Source organism: Phyllostomus discolor, chromosome 1, assembly GCF_004126475.2.
Source record: "Phyllostomus discolor isolate MPI-MPIP mPhyDis1 chromosome 1, mPhyDis1.pri.v3, whole genome shotgun sequence".
Lineage (NCBI taxonomy): Eukaryota > Metazoa > Chordata > Mammalia > Chiroptera > Phyllostomidae > Phyllostomus > Phyllostomus discolor.
Genome location: NC_040903.2, coordinates 122,912,960 through 122,919,609, shown reverse-complemented (window position 1 = coordinate 122,919,609; position 6,650 = coordinate 122,912,960). Strand labels below are relative to the sequence as shown.

Here is a 6,650-nt window from a genome sequence, read left to right as displayed (position 1 = left end):
TCTTCATTTTTTGTGTATTTTTTGTATGTTTTTGGTTTCTGATTACCATTAGGCATATGTGTGTGTGTGTGTGTGTGTATGACAGTCTATTTTTTATTTTAATTGTTGTTCAAGTACAGTTTTCTGCCTTTTACCCCCATCCCAGCCCACCCCTTAGCCCTCCCCACCTCCCTCCTGTTTCCCTGTTTCCATGCCTCCCTTGTTATTGTCCATGTATCCTTTATACTTGTTCCTGCAAACTCTTCACCCTTTTCCCTGAAATTCCCTCCTCTCTCCCCTCTGGTCACTGTCAGCCTGTTCTCAATTTCAGTGTCTTTGGTTATATTTTGCTTGTTTGTTTGTTTTGCTGATTAGGTTCCTGTTAAAGGTGAGATCATATGGTATTTGTATTTCACTGCCTGGCTTATTTTGCTTAGCATAATGTTTTCCAGCTCCATCCATGCTGTTGCAAAGGGTGGGAGCTCCTTCTTTCTTTCTGCTGCATAGAATCCCATTGTGTAAATGTACCATAGTTTTTTTTATTCATTTATTTACTGATGGGCACTTAGGTTGCTTCCAGCACTTGGGTATTTTAAATTGTGCTGCTATGAACATTGGTGTGCATAGGTTCTTTTGGACTGGTGTTTCAGGGTTCTTAGGATATAATCCTAGCAGTGGAATTGCTGGGTCAAAAGGTGGATCCATTTTTAGTTTTCTGAGAAAAATTCCATACTGTTTTCCATAGTGGTTGTACCAGTCTGCAATCCCACCAACAGGGCACTAGGGTCCCCTTTTCTCCACATCCTCTCCAGCACTTGTTGATTTACTTATCGTGGCCATTCTGACCACTGTAAAGTGGTATCTCATTGTGGTTTTAATTTGCATCTCTCTGATAGCTAGCGAAACTGAGCATCTTTTCATGTGTCTCTGGATCCTCTGTATGTCCTCCTTGGAGAAGTGTCTGATCAAGTCCTTTGCCCATTTTTTAATCGGGTTGCTTATCTTTTTAGGGTGGAGTTGTGTGAGTTCTTTATATATTTTGGAGATTAAACCCTATGACAGTCTATTTGAAGCTGATGGGCATTTCAGTTTAATTGTATTCTAAAAGCTTTAGGTTTTACTCCCCCTTCCATTCTTTATATATTTGATGTCATGCTTTATATCTTTTTGGTTTGTTTATCCCCTGATTATTTATTGTAATTACAGTTAATCTTGCTACTATTGTCTTTTGAACTTTTATTAGCTTTTTAAGTGGTTGATTCACATTATGGGGTAGTTGCCTTTGCCAGTGAGGTTTTTTTTTATGGTTGTTTTCTGCATAAAGACTCTTAGCCATTTTTTGTAAGCTTGGTTTAATACAGTTATGAAATCCCTTAGTTTTTGCTTGTTTGGGAAAACTCTTTATTATCTTCTTCAATATAGTCAATAATATTGTGATAACTTTACACAGTGATGGATGATTACTAGAATTAGTGGGTGATCACATTGTAAAGTATAACAATGTCAAATTACTATATTGTACATCTAGAACTAATATAACTACTATAATATTGTATACCAACTATATTTAAATTTTTTAAATTAATCAGAAATAGTTTTAGAAATAAATTTTTTGAAAGAAAGGAAGACATAGAGTCTCAGATTCTGGAATTCAAGTCAACTCAAAAGAAAACACATGAAAATAAATCCACAACAAACATTGTCCTGATCCAGTAGCTCAGGTGGTTGGCACATCGCCCTGTACACCAAAAAATTGTGGGTTCAATCCCAGTCAGGGCATATACCTAAGTTGTGGGTTCCGTCTCCAGTTGGGGCATGAGGCAACTGATCAATGTTTCTCTTTCAACTCTGCCCCTCTGTCTCTCTTTCTCTTTTTCTCTCCTTTTCTCTCTTTCTTTATAAAATCAAAGCCACACAGATACATCTCCAGGAAACTGCAGAACATCGAAGGTAAAGAGATTTGAAAAGTCTGTACAAATAAAAAGATGACCTATGGTGGAACAACAATTTGTCTTAAAGCAGACTTCTCAATAGCTAAATTAGATGACAGAGGGAATAAAATATCATCATTAAAGTACAGATAAAAATACTTGCCAGAACAGATTTTTATATCAAATTAAGACATTATTTCAGAGAGAGTACAAAATAAACATAGGCAGAGATGGTGAGGGTTTACTTTTAATTAACCCTCACTGCATACCTTTTAAGAGGCTACATATTACTTGAGGTCAGGGAACCTAATGAATGGCTATTCTATGCTAAGTACAGTTCTAGGCATTTGCAATATATCAGTGAGCAAAGTAAAAACACCCTTGCCATCCTAGTAACATTATAAATGTTTCATAATAAAAATGAAGTATATAATATGTTAGAAGGTAGTAAATGCTAAGACATAAAGTATATAAAGTTGATGAGAATTCTGGCGGTGTGAGGTAGGAAGAGCATGTCCTAATATTAATATGGTCAGGATAGGCTCCAATTAAGTGTAAGTTTGATGTGGGAAAAAGTCAGCAATCCAGGAGAACAGTATTATATATTCAGACAGAGCAGGCAACACAAAGCTATACAGCTGGAATATAACTGGCATCTGTCACAATGGCAAGAAGGCCATCATGCAGCAAAGTCAGTAGAAGACAAAAGAGGGACAATTACAGGGTTCTGAAAAGAAGAGTGATATGATTTGATTTTTGTTTTTCAAATATTGCTCTGGCTGCCATGTTGATGATAGACTGAAAGGAGCAAAATAGCTGCAAAGAGACCAATTGAGAGATCATTGCAGTAATCAAGCCAAGAGGTGATGATGGCTTGGACCACAGTAAACTCCTATTGCCAAAGTGTCTGTGGTCAATGGATGATATGTTGAATAAAGAAATGAATAAATTTCTTATAAATATACAGTTTTCCAAGGGTCGATAAATACATCTTTGATATGTTAGATTTAGAAATCTTTAATCATAAATACCAAATACATTATAGTTATTTAAATTAATCCATCAATATGATGACATTAAGCACTTTGTATATGTCATCTTGAATGGAAGGTAAAAGAAGATAAGCTCCCTGTTCTCTGGAGGTTTTCAGTCTTGTTTTGAAGTTGAGATGTATCCATGTAAAATGTATACTAAGTGAATCAAATTAAGTTTAGGAAATAGAAAGTTATCTAATTTAGAGATGTATACCTGGGAAACATTTCCTGCATGTGATTTACCATACCTCAGAATTTTCTCAACATTCATGAATCTTCCAGAGCACTGAGATATGATGCACAGAAGAGGCAACCACACTTATTTAATGATTAAACAAAGAAGTGTATGACATCTGGCCATCATCAGAGTACCTTCACATCCATATTTCATGTGATTGATGCTTATAAAATCTGATGAAAATGATGGAACAGACATTAATTTTATTCCTGATTTACACAGGAGATATCGAGATTCAGAGAATAAAGTAGTTTTTCAAAACTCACACTACTGGGAATATATTATTAATTGAAACTTAAACCAATTTTTTTTTTACTTCAGAGCTTGATTTTTTGCCTCTCTTCCACAGTTCAGCTTATATACTTGGTCATCATGTCCCAGTGTGGTTGAGGGTAAAAACTGATGCGGACCCTGGCTCGTGGGGTCTGCATCATTATGGATGAAATATGAAACAAATTCACACGGACTACTGAGTCTTGTGGAGGAAAAGGGATGACTGGGTTTTCCTCTCAAGGGAAGCAAAATCCTTGGCCCTAGCTCCATTGATCTTTTATTGTATTACTAGGCACAGTATGAGAAGGTCCTCATTAACTATGCAAAGGCTCGCTTTAGGTGGTTACCTTATACAGAAAACAAAGGAGAGGATGCTGGTAATCACATCACAGAAGAGGGATATTTGCAAATGAAAAGGCAAAAGTAGTTGGACTGGTTACACTCATCCTTGGAAGGTTTAGCATGGTTTTAGGAAGCTGCTTTACAGTAAATATCCTCAATGCAGGGTGAGGGAGTTTTAGCAAAAAGCAAGACTCATAGCGGCCTAGGTACATTGCAGGCCTGATTCCTCATGGGAAAACCTATCTGTGGGTGTGGGTTCTGTGCATCTCTGAGTGGGAGCTGGGGCCATGTCACACAGAGCGGCCTCCCACAAAGAATTGAGTATCAGAAACAACCATGTCCAAAATGTTTGTCACAGCCACTGTCACAATAGCTGACTTTTCACTCCCAAAATCCCTTCTCCACACATAGGTGTGCCTAAAGCTCTCCAAAGAGTAGGTACATATGTAAGTATTTGAAATTTTATTTTGTGCAACTTTGTTCTCTTATTCAACGGTATTTGTGTAGATGAACATCTAATGTTTCATTGTAGCTGAGAGTAGTTACGTTTTGGGTTCTGCATCATTAAAAATTATACCTTATGTTGGGGGCCTTGATTTAAATTTCACTAATTCCCACCTCAAAACAAAAAATTCAATGAAAATTCACTTACATTTATCAGGGCATTATGAATCCTGGCTTCACCAGATATATCAGTGGGTATATCAGGCTAATCCTAGTACAGCATGTGAACTATAATCATTGAAATTCTACATTACCTGTGAAACTAAATGTGAAGGTTGTGACCCAGTTTCTCCGTGGATCCATTTACATGCTGGCTCTCTAGAATTAGAAAATAAAATTATTTGGATTTGATTGTCTTAAGCATCTTTTTAATATGGATTGTTATACATTAGTTTAGGCTGACAGCCTAAGAAATAGCCTTTCTTATACTGTTATTTTTGCAATTAATTTTTTCCTAACATCATTTTTCCCATTATTAAAAGAAATTGACAGAAGAATTAAAATTGTCTTATGATGAGAGAAATATCAAAACTTGCTTTCTCTGAAAAGAAAAATAATACTAACCATTATAGATGCATCTGCAGTGTTTATTTTACACTGGCATTCAACTGTGTTTAAGACATTTCATATTATGTAAAATTATATTAAAAATAAAAATCTGATTTGAAAATTTGTGTTTATTTGGCAATCAACACAGTACTCCTAACTTCTCACTAAATGCTCATACTAGAAAAGAAAAACAAGACAACTGTGCCATACTGAAAACTTTTGAGGTCCAAAAAAACCCTGTGTAAGTAAGCACTGAGAACAGTGCTTGGCACTCACAGGGCCTTTATACATTCGGTTCCCTCTGTGTATCTCTTCTGTACAATTCACTTAATTAATCTCTACCTTTCCTTTAAATTTTAGATCAAAGGGAAACTCCCTTAGGAATGTATTTTCTGACACCCCATTTGCTACTACATCCTCTGTTGGTACTTAATAAAATATTCGCTCAAAGTATTTATTTTACTGTCTAACAATGCTCATTAGTGTGACTAGTTAATGACTGTATTATAAACTCAATGAAAAACGGCATTTTACTTTTTTATCACTATTATATTCCTAGTATGAAAAGTGATGCCTGGTATAAAATAGTTCTCAATAAACTATTGATAAATGACTGAACGAATTGTCACATAGTTAGAACTCAATAGTAACTCACAGCGAGACCTATGGCTAACATGGTACTTTTGACTTCTGCACTTTGGCTTCGCGCGGCTCGCTGCCCCTACCTGAGCGCATGCTGGGCACTCAGAAGGCTGCTCTCTGCGTGGAGAATTTCCCTCTCGGTTTGTGGAATGACACAGCCAGCTGGAGGTGGAAGTCAGTCCTTGCCAGTGAAATAGGAATAAGTCATTTCACAGAAGAGAAAATAGAGATTCTAATAGGGTAACTTTCCCAAGGAAAATAACAGAGGAGGCTGGATTTCAAAAGCTTTTCGAACTGACTTCAGAGCCTGTCCTGTTTCCACTGGAGAAGATGCTCCCTGGCACCCACCTTGCAGCACAAGCCTCGGTAGTAAAGAGCTCCTGTTAGAGTCTGCGACCCTTAGCAGGAATGAGAAGGAAGAGGTTCTGTCTGGGTCAGCATTGCTGTAAAACAGGCCGATAAGACTGAGAAGATTTTATGCCACAAATTCATGCACTTCCTGATGATGAGAGCAGAGAATTTCTTCATCCTTCGGAGGAAACCAGTGGAGGAATATAACGTCAGTTTTCTGACCACCAAGTTCCTCACTGAGCAGATGTATAAACGCAAGATGGTGGACTTTGTGATTCACTTCATGGAGGAGATGGACAAAGAGATCAGTGAGATGAAACTCAGTCGATGTCCATATCTGCATTATGACTGAAGAGTTCCTCAAGAACTTTTAAACATCTGGCTGTGTCTGGTGGCTTTCCCCCTCAGAATCCTGTGTCTCTGCAAAACTGTCCTGGTGTTACTTCCAGGAGTGGCAGTTGAAGCAGAGGAAGGGAGCTGGGTCTGGGTGGGCATTAGATGCAGAAGAGGGGGTGGTGCACCCTCCAGCTGGCAACAAAGCAGCAGTGGACCTGCGCCAAGGCCACACGTGTCCAGTCAGGCTGCCTTCTGAAGTTCAGTACCCTGGACCCAGATAGGTTTTGTCTTTTCTCTCTTCCCTTCCCCTCCCCTCCTTTCCCTTTCCCTTTCTTTTTTAATGTCTTGAAGCTTAAATTCTGTGCTTATAGGAGGCTGTAATCTTTTTATCTCTCTCTCTCTCTTTTTTTTTTTTTTAACAAAGGGTCTCCACCTTCAGTGGCTGTGACTGGTGCCAGTGATTGTACCTTA

At 37.8% G+C, this 6,650-nt stretch overlaps 1 pseudogene; it reads left to right on the top strand.

Moving 5' to 3' along the window:
- The first annotated feature begins 5,883 nt into the window (after positions 1-5,883).
- On the top strand, positions 5,884-6,305 carry LOC114493151 (annotated as a pseudogene).
- Positions 6,306-6,650: the final 345 nt, after the last annotated feature.